Genomic DNA, 17,850 nt, shown 5'->3' with positions numbered 1-17,850 from the left:
AGTATGAAATGCTTAGGAGAGGGCTTCCGAGTTAGACACAGCTAGGCTTCATGTTTGGCTTTTTCCCTTGTCGTCTGTGTTTTCTCTGGGCCTCAGAGCCCTCGTGTGGAGGATGGGTTTTGGAGAAGATAAAATGAGGTGGTATGTCCAAGTTCTTAGCTTAGTGCCTAGCAGCTAGAAGAATGCAATCGATAAACGGCACCTACCATTCTGCCATCTGCAGAGCGATCTCCTTATCCAGCCAGAGCACTAATGGGAACTATAGCAACATAAAATGAGTCCACAGAATGGGCAGGTTTGGGGTTTTGTGCCACTTTGCTTTGGTTTCCTGTTTGTTCCTACAGACACCCAAGCAAGGCTCTATTGAGTCTTCCGGTGCCACACACACCGCACTTCCCAGGTCAACCTCAATGCATCCTTTAATGTGACTTAAAATTGTATTTATTTTCAAATAAATGGAAACTGGTTTTTACTCAAGGGTTTTAAAATACAAACTTCTTTTGTTGTTGTTGAGAAAACACCTTGTAGTTCTTTATCGGTGTTTCTATAAACAGATCACAATTCTCTGGCATGGAATGACCTGCCCGCAAACATGCTCATACAGATGCCCACATGAAAGCATCGTCCTGGGAAAACTCTGGAGACCTGACAGGGATCCTCAGAACTCGTGTTTGTCATGGAGCGAGTCTGACATTCATTCTCAAGCTTTTTTTTTTTAGTCTGTGGGGTCCAATGCCCTTTCTAACATTAAGGCTGGCATGGATCCTCCCCACAGGCAGCCATCTTCCGGGCTGAAAGCAGTGGGAAAAACAGCAAAATTAGAGACTTTACACAGTTGCCAGAACCTGCTTAATGAGAGACAGCGAACATTTTTCAGGCTACTGAACTTCTGAAACATGACGATCCCAGCAAATGAAATCATGGTACCTTTCATTGTAGCTTAATTGGCCTCAAAGTCAGTGAGAGAGGCTGCTGAAAGCCGCGCTGACGGAGACAGACAGGAGTCAGAAGCACATTCAGCCCACACAACGCATCTTCCAGCTGCCCATGCTCCGTACTGGCTCTCAAGACTGACTCTTTTGGTCAAGAGAGAGACAACAGCGGCTAACAAAAGCCGAGATTGTGAGGCCGGCCAAACACTGGCGTTGTGAGTGGCATGCTGTCACCCCCAGTTACGCATTCCAAGTAGCTCAGCCTCATGGCAGCCAGTTCAAGCCAATTTATTTTAAAGAGGCGAAAAGAAGCGAAACAAGCTTGGGCCCTCTCTTCTGACTGTCAGGGAGTGCTGTTAACCGGAGGCTGGGGTGAGCTGAGTATAAATACTAACAAGGGCAAAGCTGAGCATGGCCTCCTGTGGAGTGCAGCTAAGGGGCAGCCCCAGTCGAGGAGCCCAAAAGCAGCAGAAAAATTACCATAACTGTCAGGACCAGGGCGGGAAATGGATGGGAGCATCAAGGAAGAGGTGGGTTTGGAGGGCACAATGGGAAGATGCGGATCAGCCCTGGGCATGCTTGTCTGGAGTCAGAAGACCCTTCCTTGCATGATAGGAAGAGCATCATGGCTTCCTTGTTTGATCCCTGTGTCTTGGAATTCTCCAGGTTGAACTCCGAGTCGCTTCCCATCCAGCCACTCTGCCTGGCCACTTGACACCCGTTTACGGTCGTTATGGCTATAGGTTTAGCCGAGTACAGCGAGGGGAGTGGACAAATTGGGGGATTGCATGGAACAGACCGTCCTGGGCATTGATTTTTGAAGGTTCATTAGATGAATGCTGACATCATAGATTGATGTCTCTTTAAACCAGTACCTTGTGCAGGACCATCGGGGGAATCAGAAATATCGATGTAACATGTTTGAGCAGGAGGCTCACTGGAGAATTCCCCCAGCCTAAGTGGGATCCATCAACTTAGGCTCTCCTTAATTATTCTAATTCTGTGCATCTCATTGGAAGGAGACTTGGTGTGCAGAAGTGCAGGAGCAGCTTGTTCAGGGGACGCTGCCCCGGCTTTAGGAGCAAAGGAAAGCCAAATAGGGTACCATGCCTATTTTTCATTGTTTTGAGCTGCTGCTTAGTAATTAAAATTTTGATCATAGACTAATTTTCCCATACAGTGTGGCTATTGCAATTGACAAGGGGCTGATTAATGGGCCAACCCTGGGGCCAGGAGGCTGCTGGGCTGCTCTCTTGTGGAAGGCATGCCGGCAAAATAAAGTTGATGGTTTTGTTTGTGTTTAACCCTTCACCTTGGCACTATCAATAGATTGAAGACATCATTTGTATCTGCAAGTGTTTCTTTAATTAAGACCTTCTAAAAATCTTTCCTATTGATTCATTCCATTATCCTATTGATTAGCTGCAGTGGATCATGTACTTGGTCTTCAGTGGAAGGCAACATTCTCTGCTGTCTGACGTGACTGCAAATGCAGGGGACACGCATCCTAAGCAAGTGCCCACGGCTTGCAGAAGTGGCTTTCATTCTAACGAGGCCTCTGCGGTGGCTCACCAAGCCCCACCAGGAAAGCCCAGTGTCTCCTGCTGGAGAAGCAACCACGCTGAAATGTTCCTTCCACTTAGGTAGCTGCCTGGGAACGACAGCAATCTTGAGTGAGGGAAGAAGCAGACATCTGCTCTGCACTGGAACTTGAAACGCTTGAGCTCGGAAATAAAAGCACACTCAGAAACCTGCTATAAGACATGGGCTGTTGAGCACTCCTTCTCCTACCTGCTAGTCTCCCCCATGGCCCAGGAGGGCCTGAAGGGCTTCCTATTTCTGAACTGCTGCCCCTGAGTCATGCAGAAGAACTGTCCACCTTTGCCACTGGGCATGGATTCTAAGGCTTAAAAATAAAGAGATGTGGACTAGAGAGATAGATGGTTCAGCAATTAAGACCACTGGCTGCTATTCCGGTGGACCAGGGTTCGATTCCCAGCACCCACATGGTGGCTAAAATCATCTGTAACTCCAGTTCCAAGTTACAGAGGACCATGTGACCTTTTCTGGTCTCTGCAGGTACCAAGCACACAAGGGGTGCCCATACATACATACAGGCAGGACACTGGAGGAAGAAAAATCAAGAAAGACACAAAGACTATCATGGTTAGAGGAGAATTTTTTATTGTTAATAACTTCTTTTTTAATTAATTAATAATTTTTCCAGCCCAATCACAGTTTCCCCTCCCTCTCTCCTATCCTCCCAGTCCTTCATCCCAATCTCCCCTCTCCCCTTCCAAACCATTCCCTCTCCCTTCCCTTCAGAAAAGGATAGGTCTTCCCTGTATGTCACCCAGCCATGGCATATCAAGTTGCAGCAAGACTAGGCACCTCCTCTCCTATTAAGGCTGGACAAGGTAACCCAGCAGAAGGAAAGGGTCCCAAGAACAGGCACCAGAGTCATAGACAGTCCCTACTCCCTCTTCCAGAAGTCCCACAAGAAAACCAAGCCACACAACTGCAACATATACGCAGAGGGCCTAAATCAGTCCCATCCAAGTTCTCTGGTTGGCAGTTCAATCTCTGTGAGCCCCCATGAGCCCAGGTCAGTTGACTCTGTGTGTGTTCCCATGGTACCCTTGGTCCCTCTGGCTCACATAATCCTTCCTTTTAAGGGCAATGAAATGCATAAAAGCAAATGTGATCATGTCCAAAGCAGAGAAAATGCAGGGTACAAGTCAGTTCTGAACCAGTAGTCCAGTCATCAGCCCAAACTTTGACTTTAGTCCTTCTCAGCTTCTCCCGGTTTGTCCCAGTTCTTCACACCCACACCCTCCTTAGCAGTAGATCACAGAGGTGGCCCTCACAAGGGTCCACATGCTGTTCTTACGGAGTCCAGAAGAAGAAGGGCTGGTGAGGCTGGAGTGATGGGCAGGGAGTGGACTAAGTGAAGAACACAGGGTCTCTGTGTTCTGCTGTCACTCTTTAGCAAATGGTTCATTTCAGTCTCAGAATGGGCAGTCCTGAGGTCTGAAACATGTCTACTAAGTAAGGTCACATTTCAGAACTCTGTGGTCCCAGTGTGAATGTCAGGCGCTTCTTAGAAGTCACTGAAAGGGGGCATCCTAAAGCCCTCCCTTGCGTGCTTTGGCATAGAGAGGGTGAGGTGGCAATCCTGGGAAGAACTCTCTTTTTAACAGGAGCAACTAAAATGTTCCCATGTATGGAATTTCAACATCAAAATTGGCCACAGTGTAGTAATGTCTGTTTCATGCTTCTCATTGGCTGTCATCGTCAGTCATATACACAAGACCTTCATGCCATATTCCATTGGCACCATGTTTCAGCTGTCCTGTGTCCTGCGGAGGCTTAACGTAATATACCAAACAATTTCCTCAGGCCTCAATCATCCTAACTTGAGGCAGGCTTTCTTTTGGGTCACCAACCAGCTCCCAAATCATGACATGGAGACTTATTATTAGTTATGAATGTTCAGCCTTAGCTTAGGCTTGTTTCTCGCCAGCTCTTATAACTTAATTTAACCTGTTTCTCTTTATCTGCATTTTGCCTCAGGGCTTTTTACCTTTCATTCTGTATGTCCTACTCCATGTCTAGCTGACTGGCAGATGGCTGGCTGGCCCTGGGAGTGCCCCTCCTTTTCTCCTTCATTCCTCTCCCTCTCTGGAGCCTAGATTTCTCCTCCTACTTATTCTTGAGGCCCACCAGCCCCATCTACTGCCCAGCTAGCTATTGGCCATTCAGCTTTTTATTAGACCAGTCAGGTGCCTTAGGCAGGCAAGGTGAAGCAGCAATATGTCTTTACATAGTTAAACAAATGCATCACAAATGCAACACATCTTTACATAGTTAAACAAATGCAGCATAAACAAATGCAACACAGCTTTACACAGTTAGTTAAAGTGATATTCTGTAACATAAACAAATGTAACACATCTTTACATAGTTAAAGTAATATTCCACAACGCTAACTGCCATCCCACCCTTAGAAACATTTTGAAATGCCTTTTCCAGATTTCTGTAAGCTTCACATAGTGAAGGTTCCCCGGACTCTCACCGCAACAGAAGCTTGCTCAGCCCTAAGTGTGTTTGTCAGAAGTCTGATAAATGATTCACAGAAAATGGTGGGAACAGTTTTCAGTGCCCAGGATTTCTAAATTTGCTTTTTAAATTAACTGTCTTTGACTGAGATGTAATCTGTGCTAATTGAAAACATTTCCTGGAAATTCAGAAAAGTATGACACATAAGTCTCTGGCCGCCCTGCCACCCTGAGGTATCATTGTGCATATGTTAATGTAAAGAAAAGGAAAGTTAGGACCATATTTCATGACTTGCCTTCTGACTCTTCCCATTCACTGTCTGTAGCCTGAGCATTGTTTCCACTCTGCAGGGCTGGGTGTTGAACCCAGTGCTTCATGCACTCGAGTCCCGTGCTCTGTCCCTGAGCCTGGTCCCCAGCACTGGCAGTTAGTTGTTCATAGTTTCCCATGTTGGAAACCACACTGTCCGTAGATAGGTACGCTGTTAGTGTATCTCTCTCTCTCTCTCTCTCTCTCTCTCTCTCTCTCTCTCTCTCTCTCTCTCTCTCTCTCTCTCTCTCTCTCCCCCCCCCCCTCGCTTGTTGGCGCCTGGCTACTCACTGTTTCCCTGTCGTGTAAGTGCTGGGCTGAACATCCTGACCCAAAGCCCTTCCAGATTCTTTGTCGCCTTTGGATGATTTCATAGACATTAAATGGCTGAGTCAACACATGCCCTTTTTTAAGGTTTTCGTACTTTATACCAAAATGTCCTTCCAAGAGGTGGCACCTGTCACACACATTCCCCAGCAGCCTATGAGCACGCAAGCCTGCTTTCCTCTACCTCATCAGTACTGGAGAGCAAGGGTCAGTTTGCACGTGCTCACATAGGCCCCTTGACTCCATCTGGATTCTCTTGGTTACCAAGGAGGTAGAGGTATTTTCTACTATTCTATGGCTACTTACGTTTCATCTTCTATGAAACATCCATCCTTTGCCCATTTTGGAACACTAGGCCTTTTCTAACTGATTGAGGAGAGTTCCTTTTTAATTAAGAATTGTAGCCTTTTGCTATCACTCATCAGTAGAGATTGTTAGAGATCAACAGATTGGATTTTCCGTGTAAACATTAGTAATATTCGGAGTATTTGTTGATGCTAGCAATATTAATAATGCATTTTAGCTTCTGAAAATGGCTCTTTTGCCTCTGATAAAAAAGATACATGAAAGAGAATCTGACAGTGTCAATCCAGTGCGGCCGAGTATCCCAGGCCACCGCCGGCATTTTATTACAGTTGTCAGGGAAAAAAACCAACAATTTTATTGTTTTGATTACTGAGATCCAGCCACAGATCAACTGAGCAATTAAAATCTCTAAATAACACTCTCTGCGTTGTCAAACAAAGGGCTGGCTCCCGGTGGAAAGGGTTTTTCTGAGGAAGAGCAGTTTCTCTAATGCCTGTGCCAGTAAATGGCTGCACTAATTGGCGTATACAGAAATATTTCCCCAGTTTAACATTGCATGACATCCTAATAAGATTGTGATGACAAGCTTTTCTTTTTATGAAAGGTGATGCTACCGCGTGCCTCGGCTGTACACGGGCTCTTGTCTTTTTATGACATGTTATAAATGAAAAATTTGAGAAGAAAATAATCTGCTCTAAATCTTTTCTGCGTATGAAATCAGTTTTTGAAAGCTGGACAACAGAATCTTGACTTCTGTTTTTATTTGCAGTTCCTGGAATAATATGTATTTTAGGAATCTTGGATTTGACTAGAAAAGGGTCACAATTAAATGCATATTGAAGTGCCTGGCCCAAATGCCACTAATTTACACTGGAATGTGAGGCCAGATTCCACGGAGTCTCCTAGCTCAGGTGGCCAGCTGAGAGCAAGCTTGGGACAGTTAATGACAGTCTTCCAAGACAAGCGGGACTTAACATCAATATCCCTCTCCCTGGTAATCTATAGACTCTGGAGGTGGTGCGCTCTGCAGGGTTTTGATGATTTCATGATGGCTTGTGTATATTTACAGTGTGTTTAAAATACTCTTTTTAATTATCATTTGAGTGACAAAGCTTAATCTTTTGGATCGTTATCTGCACCTCCTGGTGATGTATGTTTGTTAGGTAGCTCCAAAGAGGAAATTTAGCAAAGCCAGGGCTTTATGCCAGTAATAAGAACGGGGAGTCAATAGATGATTAACCTGCCTTTCTCCTCTTCCCGAGAATAAAGGAGTCACTTTAGAAAATCTTTCCAGGTGGCCCAGATTTCTCAGAGCAGCGCCCTTGAAACATGTGAGGGCTAAGCAAAAAATGAGCAGTGATTGAATTCCACAAAGCAAGTATGTACGGGAAAGAATAGCCAAAAAGCATTTGAGTGTTCTTCTAGCATATCGACGACATATAACCGCCACCGAAACCAGCCAGATGGCTTCTCCTGTGCATTTTATATGCACATATGTGTTGTTACGTACACATTTGTGCCTATATACATATGTGCTTGTTAAAAAGACATGTGCTTGTATATCTATGACTGTGTTTACATATACATTCTTGTTTACATGCACTTGTTGGCTCGCGTACACATTGCATAGGTGTATATTAGTTACATGTCCATTACTGCATAGAGTTAAGTGACTTGTATTACTGGGTACTGATGCTTGTTAGATTTTAGAAACTAAGTAAGCAGGGAACACCTTTAAATACGTCCCTCCTATTGTCTTACTTGAAAGGGAGCGAAAGGCTGGGATTATTACTCCTTAACTGCAAAGAGTAAAGCAGCTGGTTGATCAATGCGGAGGATTTGGAGTTAACTGTTGGACCTCTAGCTTGATTTTCCTGAGTGAGGCATAACTTCCGGTCCCTTTTAGAAGCACTTGGTTCTTAGAGTCGAAGATGAAATGTATAGCAGAGGAAAACAACTTTGATTAACCAGCCTGTGGGATTACTTTACATAAGGGGTCAACTGATCACCTTGAACGATCACTGCCTTAGAACAGAACTCCAAGCTATGAGTGCTGTCAAAGAAGCCTTAGAAATCCTGGGTTGATTTGCAGATTTAGTGGGATCTGAGAGCTAATGTTGTGTCTGACTAAGATTAGTAGACTGTCCTGGAGAAAACTCTTCAGTAGCCTTGTGGTTTTATTGACAGCTCAGAACTAAAGACTATAAATTCTGCTATTGGGCAATATACTGTAAGAAAGGGCATCCTGAATGCTAAAACCCCCGAGCAGGCGCATTGTGGGATCAGACAAGGCATTAAACCCTGCTCAGCCCAGAACCTTCCCCATTCCAGTTTTCAGCTGGTCCTGGTCAGCCTCGGCTGTCTTTGTAAAACACGTGTTCATACATAAGGCTAAATACTCTGCTCAGCTACCTCCCCACCGAGCTATATTTCCTTAATGATACTGCTTATAAATGCCACTTTGAGGTTTGGGCAGTAATAGTACAGTGTGGAATCTGTGCCAGGAGTTGAACTCAACTGAACAGCAAGCACTCTCCCTCATCCAGGCAGGCAAGTGTTCGTGTGTGGAAATAGATCGTGTGCCAGGAGAGGCCTATGGTAGGGAAAAGCAGACAGCAAGGGCATAGTCAGTGAGCAGTTTGGCGTGAGAACTGAGCCGGGAGCAAGAGGTCAGCAAGGTCTTCTGGCCAGAATGGCAGGCAGGCCAACTAGAAATCCAGACTAGTAGGCTTAGAACAAGAAGATCCAGGCCCCAGCAAAGTTCTGGGTCAGGGGGTGTCAGGAAGCCAAACTAGAGAAAGCAGAGATCTCTTTAAGGGCCGAGTCCCCCAAGAGCTCAGACCAAAGGGGCTCTCCCCACTCCCCTTTCCTTTTGTACTGGTAATAGTACAGATATAAACTTGGAAGCTGTTGAAGCTTGGTGAAAGGGGATCTGCTTTCTTCCTACAGATTCTCATGTAGGCTTTGCACACACATTAGCTTCAAACCAGCACATTTTAAGAATGCACATCTTTTTAATAAGTGCTGTTCTCAGGATTCTCAGTCACACAGTCAGCTGGTACACACGCACACACACTAAGCTACACATAAGCATTCCAAGAGTGAGTTCATCGCCATTTGGAGTTGCTTGCGCTCACTTTCAGTATGGTATGTTTCTGACCACTCCAGCACTGTGTGTCCCTCAATCAGAATAGTGCATTGAAAACAGTAAAGGTAGAGATGCCATTCCGCACAGTTCCCAGAGGTTTTCATTTGGGCTTTAAGTTTTTAATACAGAGAAGCCTTTTACACACTTCTGGGGGTGGTATTTTCTGGGGATGAAATTTTTAGTTCTCTTTATAAAATCTTTGGTTGAGTTTTTATCATATTTTAGCTGACATTCTTTTATTTAACTTCAAATCGATTCTTCTGAAACTAAAGAATGAACCCATTTGTTGCTACTGATTATCCTGTACTCACTATTGAAAATTATTTTGTTGTAGAGAAGAGAGGGATGTGAGATCATCTTCTCAGCTGTCAGATCTGCTGGGTGCTGGGTGGGGCCTTGGAAGTAGGTGGTCCTTAGGCATAGCTCACACTCGGGGCCTACCTCCCGAGATGAGCGATGAGCAATAAGGTCACGAGGACACAGGCAGGGTAAGCCAAGAACGATGATGGCTGGCTGAGTGTTTCAAGCAGGAGCGCTTCCACCTGCTCTGGGGAAAGCCAGGACAGAAGCTGAAACAGAAAAATGTATAAGTTAACTTTACTCATCAAGGGGTTGACAGCAAATAACAGACAGACCTTATTGTTGATGGTCACTGTAGGGAAACCCAGAGGAGTCACTCGGCAATGCTGCAACGTGGGAAACTCCTCACCCAGGTAAGTTAGCTCCAAGACCCTGAACCACAGCCACAGAACGCCAAGGGGCAGAATTCTGGAGGAGACCGGATAGATAGCAATTGTAGAGGGCATCCCTCCTCTGCAGCTCAGTGACTGCGCAGAGCCTGGCTGATGAAGCCGGCTGAGCACAGGGACACAGACATGATCTCTGTCTGGGGATGTGCATCCTGCCTAAAGAGTGTGGCCATCACTCAGGTGTGTCAGTGGTTCCCAGGATCAATGGCATCATGACTTTCATGCTTTGAAACGTTAAAGAAGAATAATGACCATACTTCCAGAGTAGAAGCCTCACAGTGTGTTAAAAGACAGTGACAGTGTCACTGAGGTACCCTACTACTTCCTGATAATAATTGCCAACGTTGGAGCTGGTGACTGAGTGCCATGCACGGTCCCACAGACTTCACTTCCTGTAGCAGGTCTGTGAAGTAGATGTTGGCCTTGTTTGCATCCTCACCTACAGATGACGCAACTCGGCAGAATTCTATGATTTTTCTCAAGTTCCCCCACACTGCCAAGACTCCAGGGGTTGAACCCTCTCTTGAGACTTCAAAGCTCAGAGTCCCACCTAGCGAGACAAATCTGCCAATGGTTAGGGAACCCTGTAAGTCACACCGAGAGGCACACGTCCTATCACCTTGACTCTTAGCCCGGGGATCCATCCACCCCAGAGCCTTGGCAGCTTCCCCAGAAACACAGAGACGACGGTTTCCATAGGGGATTTCTGCTGCCTGTTCCGTGACTCCTTTCAACACGACAGTTGGCCCTTCCCATTGTGCCGTTGGGGGCATTGGCTCTGCCAGGCTCGTGGGAAAGAGGACTGACCTCTGTGCAGTTTAGCCTGAAGCGTTTGCGTCAATGCTTTGCTCCTGGAAGATATACTTGGACTTAGGCATCGCTTGCTTAACAGACCACAGAAGTCAACATCCCTCTGTGAGTACAGCCTGTGCTGGGAGGCCTGGTAGAACCGAAGGATCCTGTCAGAGCAGGGTGTGTGTGAAACCCACCACTAGAGCAAGGCCCCTGGCTGCCAGTTACAATGCTAATGTTTAAGGAGGCTTCAGAAACTGCCTCTGAGCTAGAAAGAGTTGAGGTTACTGCGCGCGCGCGCGCGCGCACACACACACACACACACACACACACACACACAGCCTTTCTTTCCAGGCCTGTAAGCACATCAGTACTCTTTTTAAAAAGAAAAAAATAAAAATGCCCCTCAAGGCTGAGGACATAGCTCAGTGGATAAAGTACCATGTCCCCAGCACCTGCATAAAAAGCCAGGGGCAGCACTTGGAAAGCAGAGGCAGGCTTGAACTCTGTGAGTTCAAGGCCAGCCCGATCTACAAAGAGAGTTCTAGTCTGGTCAGATCTACATAGTGAGACCCAGTCTAAAAAAAAAAAAAAAAAAAGCCTAGGGTAAAGAATCTTAGGGTACAGGCAGATCCCTGAAGCTCCTTGGCCGTCTTACCCAGCAGAAGTGAGGAGCTCTAGATTCAGTGAGACACCCTGTCTCAAAAAGTAATGTGGAGAGCAGCCGAGGAAGCTGCCTAACATCACATCACCTGTGGCCTCCACAGCTAAACACATGCACAAATAGACACATGAAAAAGGTTGTGTGTCTCTTGTCCTCCAAGTATGACGAGGCTACCGGAAGCCAACCTGTAGAAGGGAGAGAGCTTGTGTGGCTGGAAGAAGTCTGCACAGACTGGAAGGTGATCCAAGGCCTGAGGCTGGTGGTCAGCTGCCACCCCATCCCCCACAGGAGGCCCTGAGATGGTATTTAAGTCTTTCTTCCTTGTATCCCCATTCTGTTTCCCACAACCCTCCCGGTGTGCCCCATCTTCTCTTGTCCTCCAGCTCAGTCTGGGGGTGAGCCATTTGGTAAGGCGTGCAGAAAGGAAATACAGTCTAGCACCCAGTCAGGACACACTCTTGGATGGCTGTGTGGCCCCATGACTGTCTAAATAGCACAAGCCACATTCAGTCTGTGTCACGCCTCAGTGTCCTAGCCAAAGAAGAGGCAGATTTGAAGCAAAATAACAAAGACTATAAATCACTGAATATCCCAAACACCATGAATTGTTTGGAGATGGTGGCATTCTTAGGAATAGCAGGAGGTGCCTAATCAGAAGTTCCAAATGAACAGCCTCATGGAACAGATGGGCAAAGTCTGTGGACTTTCCTTCATTCATGGAGGAGGGACCATTATTTAAATTTATATACAGTGGAAGCCACTGGAACCCCATACTGATGATTAAACCTGATGTTCAGAGCCTCCAGATGTGCTGAACAGTGACCTTCTCAGGTCATCTGCCAACAGAGATGCCACATGGCCCTGGCCAAGGGCATAGGCTGTTGATTCCACAGGCCTGTTAGTCCTGCTGCTGGGTCAATGGGGCAGCAGAAAACAGCCCCTCCTGGCCACTCAAGCCCAGAGAAACTTAGTTCTTCTTCCATAAACTCCACCCAGCGCCCTGCTGACCCAAGAAATCCCTTCCTTCAGACTCTAGCATGTAAGTAGTCACAGGGTCTTGAGAACCATGCAGAGACAATAAATGGACGTGGCTTTGTGGATTCTACTTCACAGTTCAGTTAAGAGTGGTGTCCCTCCTTCCAGGCATCCAGCTCCCTCCAGGAAATCTGTACAATGCGGACTATCAGCTTCTCAGGTTATGTCCCATTTTCTCTTGAGTCTTGCTCCTGAGGCTGGGAACTCGGAGCGACCCCTTGTGGAAACCAGCACCACCCACTCTTCACACAGGTTCCTGGGACCCACAGTGTTCTGTCCAAAATTTTGAGTCTGGGTAAGGTCTTGGGAAATGGAGAACATACTCAAATGTCCCCAGTGTTGCTCAATGATGTATTATGGGTCATCATGCTCCATGACATGATCATCCTGTTTGGGAATTTACATGTTCCCTTAGTCGGTGAAAGGAGAGCCTGTGTCCACCCATGGGTTGGCTGGTGCTCCGTGATGACATAGTGACAGTTGGAGCAGGGGCTAGAGGCCATGGTATTTCTTGGCGGTTTTAAAAATCTTTAGTGACCACTGTAAATTTAAAGCTTCGTGAGTCTGGATCAGTTTTGAGTCCTATCACTCAGGCTCAAGGCCCCCTTTGGGCTGCAATTAATGGAAGAAATCCTTTAAAAGCAAACTTCTTGGGGAGAGGAAAAGGCCTGCAGTTCAGGGCTTATTCATTAGTATCAGGTTTGCCTTTCTTAGCCTTCGCCTTGATGGGAAAATAGAGCATGTCACATACATATATTTTCTTAATTGTAAAAAGTAAATACACTAAAATGTATTTTTTAAATTGTGATTATGTTACAGTGGTTTCTATGTACCATAGATTAGATTTTTATTAAGGGTTTTATTAAATAACTGGTGTTTCACCAACATCTAATTAAATCTTCTATCTAAATTGAACAGAAAATTATGGGGGAAAAGAAAGCATTTGTAGCCGACTTTATTACAGATAAGGCTATTATTTGTTCATCTTAAGAATTTGAGATCAAATTTACAAGCAGCATCCTCATCAGATTTCTTTTCTGGGCTGCTGAGCCCCGGCCCCTTGAAAGCAGCCCATTATCTCCCCTCCCCCCTTTTTATTACAGTGTCCTGGTTGTTGGCAACATGCCCGCTGTTTAAGGTTACTTTCATTAATTAACCGAAAGTTAATTTCTTTGCAAGCGAAATCTCTGATCTCATTATGTTGTCTTTAAAGCTGAAAGCTTCAGGTTTTCTGGTCTCCTTTGATGACACAATAAAAAGCATGCTCTTTATCTTAAGGGAAACTGTCTCCGGGGTTTAATTTAATAGTCCTTGAAATAGTTACAGCACAGCCAGGCAGGCTGCAATCATATGCCAGTTCAAGAAAACCTTGGCTTTGTCATGGTTCGAGAACCCAAGGACTGGTGCAGATAGGGCCTGCAGCAGATCCAGACCCAAATCAGAAGCCTCTCCACCCATTTCCCATCCTGTACCTGCCACCTTAGAGAGCTTATGGGAGAAGGAAACAAATACCATGGGATTTGTTCCTCCAGGGTGCCATAGCCCAACCATGCTGCTTTCCCAGGTCCTGAAGGGTCATGGGTTGGCATTTCGTGTGTCCACCTGCCTGTGTTGCATTTGGCAAGCCCCAGCTTTCATCACTGAGTGCCACCAAGAATCTGGGGTCTGCTGGCCAACCTCTGTCTCGTCTCCTTCTTTCCTTGTGCTGTGCCCTGAGGTGTGTTACTTACCTTCTCTGAGCATCAGTTTCTTCCTCAGTAAATCCGGGTGATTGTGTAGACAGTTAAGTGAGATTAAATGAGGTAGCCGATCTGTAGTGGGTCCTGATAGATCTGTTCTAGTCTTTGGTGGCAAATGTCATACAGAGAGGCTTCATCCTGGTACTTGGACTCACCTTCTGGGAGGCATACTTGGTGTGGAGTTGATGAGTTGCACTTTGCACAGCCCCAAAGGTTCTTTAAAGGCGGGGACATGAACAGTGTATTCTCCTTGTCTCCATGAGTTAGCATCATTCTCGGTGGTAAAATCTTGTTGCTTTCTGGAGCATTAAATTCAGTGAGTAGAGAGTGGCCAAAATGTCTTTTGAGAACCACCAGGTGTAGGTCACACCAAGGGGACAGGCTCTTCAGGTGGCTTAAGTCTCAGGAGCAATCCAGATACACGAAGAAGCCATTTGTATCCCATTGAGTGTAGAGATGTTACACACACAGCTGAGATTTACAGAGTTGGGGTGGGGGCTGCTGAAAGAGGGTAATGGTATGCCCTACATGCTGCTTCTGAGCCCTGGGAGACTGGGCCTGTGTCATTTGCATATGTTCCCGGTACCAATGCTTGAGGAAGGATGCTGTTGACTCAACTGAAGCAGGGAGAAATCATTTAGGCAGAAAATCCCAGGCCTTGGGAAGAAAAGTAAGGTGCCCCCTGGGCCCTTGGCAGAAGTCAAAGGCCCAAGGTAATGTACTGGCAAATATCCTGTCTGCTGTGGTGACTTACTTGCTGCCTCCCAATGCTTTTAGGCAGAAATATTGTCAATGCTATTGATTAGTTAATTTGATAATCCAGTGGGCTCCCTGATGTGTTAAATTTCTTACTTTGGGGTGGCTGCAGAGTGTAGGCAGAGCGTGCATGTCTGTTGGGAGAACTCTAGATGGTCCTTGCTGCACGGCGCTCCCATTGCACATTGCCGCAGCATGACAGCTCCAGTTGTCCCTTTGGCTGTCACCTTAACCCTTTCCAAACGATCTTCTCCTGGCTAGCTGTCGTTTGCAGCTTTAGTTTAGATTTGGAGAGGATCTGGGGACTCCGGGTGTGCTGGCCTGTGTAGACTTTATTAGTTCACCTTTCTGTCCTGAGCGCTCACCCTCCTTCCTCTGGAGTTTTCCTTCATTTCCTTGCACTTGCCGGAAAAACATTACATTTGCCTTTCTCCTTGGCAGTTCCCAGCCTTTAAACATGCTCGGCCATCGCCGCCCCTTTAGAAGTGTATGGCCACTTTTTGAAAGGTGTATAATTCATGATGTGTAGAGATCAGAAAAGGGCTGGCCTTAGGCTGGCATGATGTATCCTGTAAAGAGTTCGGCGATGGCACACGGGCACTGGTGTCCATTGGCAGGTGATGTAGGGAGACAGAAGCACCCACTTGGGTTTCTTGTTAAAGTTTTCAAAATGTTATTTATGAATTGTATTTATTTATGTAGTAGGGCGGGGTGTAAGGATAAGTGCACACACTAAGGAGCTGTGTGGTGGTCAATTCTCTCCTTCAATTCTGTGGGGCCAGGGATGAACCTCAAATCACCAGGCTGGGCGGCAAGCGACTTACCCGGCCGAGTAGCTCCCTGGCCCTACTTGTCTTTCTTCAGGAGCTGGCTTCTAACCACCACCCCTTGTCCAGGGTCTCCAGCCTTGTTGAGGGCACCGCGATGCCCTTGCACAGTCACGGGGACACCTGTACTTCCAGCTGGTGGTGTCCCACCTCTCAGCTCACTGCATTGGACATCAGTTATATTTTTCCATCTTGGTACAAACATCCAGGATGGCCACTTTAATCCCCTTCACAAAGTAACAACAACAACAATAAGCCTCTCGGCAGAACACAGCAAGCCTAATTCAGATTTTTAAAAACTGAAAACAAATCATAAATACCTGAGAAATGAGGTTCATAATGGAAGCTCTAAGAAGCCCTTTAACCCGGCCGAGCAGGATCCTATAACACAATTATATACAATTTCACACTTGGCTAGAGCTGTTATTTGAGCAAAATAACCATTTTTTTTTTCTGCTAACACTAAATGAACCACAAGATCCATGCCTCTAACTGCAGAGCAATGCGGGCATGCTGCCCTGTGTGCATCTCATCTGCAGCTCCGAGGCAGGGCCATTGAAGGATCAAAAGAGTTAATAATTGGATCCTGCCCACAGCAACCACACAATTAAGGGCAAGATTAGCAGAGATGAAAAATTTATTGTGAAAATGTAGTGACGGACGGAGAAAACAACTCCAGTGCTTTGTCACCACAATCCTAATGATCAACTCTATTACCCCAATAATAGAAGAAAACGAATCGCAGGGGGACAGGACACGTCTTTTCTAATCTGCATTGTCATCCCAACTAAGTCCCAACCCATTTGTATTAACCTCTGCTGACAGAGTCACATGACGGACATAATTTCTTATAATTTACCAGCTATGGATCTAACCTTTCCTCATCAAATATTCATACGGGCAGGATTCCCAATGATTTTCTGTCTCTCTTCATATTTACAGCCTGTTGTCTTCTGCCTCTTTACAGTAATTTGGACACAATTGAAGTCAAATGGAATTAGAGTTAAATGCCTTTAGCAACAAAGGTGCCTAAAAGCAAAGACTTGGGGGAGGGGTCGTGAACTGTAGGGGTGAGGCTCATAGTCCCAAGCCCCTCTGCATCTTAGGGGAGGCCGCTCAGGGAAGAGCAAGGCAGCGTATGCTGAGAGCTGGCCCTTGCCGTCTAAGAATGTGCCCGCTTTGCTGTGTGTCTGGTGCTCCAGGCAGAGTATGGACTGAGAGCCTCAGGCCTTGCCCTGTCCTTAGGATGGGAGGGAACTTAGGCCTCCATGGCCAGACACTGTTTGAGCCTGTGTGCCCAGAGGGGCCCAAGAAGGATGCCAGGGGCTTCTCAGAGGACAGGGAGAGGCAGTTGGTATGGTTAACTCGGAAAACAAACAGGGCTGTCTGAAGCCATTCCTGAGAGCCTTTGGTTAGAAAAAGCATCTGTTTCCACCTGCCAGCTCTGTTTTGACAAGTTTTCTTAGCAGGCTTGCAGAGGGGAGAGAAGCCTGACACAGTGGTCAGGACTAGGAACTGGTCCTTTCTGCCCCTTCTCAGCTTTCCCTGTGCTGAGCCTCAGTCTCACCCACAGAAGTTTAGAGACATGAGGTGGACGCTCAGAGTAAATCTGCCCTCCTGTCCTCCAGGGAGCCTATCTTTATGAAAGCAACGAAGAATGCTGTGGGTAAACCTCCCTTATGATGCAAAAGACCTGTTTGACCTAGTTGACCTGTCTAGACCAAGAATTTAGTCCTCACTAGGTTTCCAGAATTGGGTCTGAGAGTGAGGAAATGGGGACCAAAGGCATTGTGACCTTGGACACCTGCGGAGCCTCCCCAGCTGAGGAGTGCCATTTACCCACAGCTGTTCCATCTCCCTGTGCTCAGTAACACAAGTACAATGGCAAATACATTCCTTTAATAACCGCGTAAGCTCTCTAGATAAGAACAGAGTTCTCTTTAACCACAGCTCACCCCCACAGGCCCTCTGCCCCCAGATGTTATTCTGTGCATCTGTAGATGTACGGGGACCCATAGGCAAATGGAAGTGGTTCCTTTGCTGGTGAAATCAATGTCCAGGTTGTTGTTTTTTTAATTGACAATTGTCTTATGTTTGGAAATCTTCCTGTGGCAGAGCATATCAGTCCCCCCCCCCCCCCCCCCCCCCCCCCCGTTTCACTGTTGCCAGGGTGTCCATTCTGTGGGTACCCTGTAAGTCAGACTGTT

The 17,850-nt window shown here is 46.4% G+C and overlaps 1 protein-coding gene across 1 annotated transcript in view; it reads left to right on the top strand.

The window, feature by feature from the left end:
* The window catches only part of Fto (FTO alpha-ketoglutarate dependent dioxygenase), a 366,039-nt gene that overhangs the window by 328,346 nt on the left and 19,843 nt on the right, over positions 1-17,850 (top strand). The gene's annotated exons all lie outside the window — the stretch shown is intronic.

This window comes from Peromyscus californicus, unplaced genomic scaffold (assembly GCF_007827085.1).
Source record: "Peromyscus californicus insignis strain IS unplaced genomic scaffold, ASM782708v3 Scaffold_8__1_contigs__length_139910024, whole genome shotgun sequence".
NCBI classification, from domain to species: Eukaryota; Metazoa; Chordata; class Mammalia; order Rodentia; family Cricetidae; genus Peromyscus; species Peromyscus californicus.
Note: the sequence above shows the minus strand (reverse complement) of the source record. Positions and strands in the feature narration are given on the sequence as shown.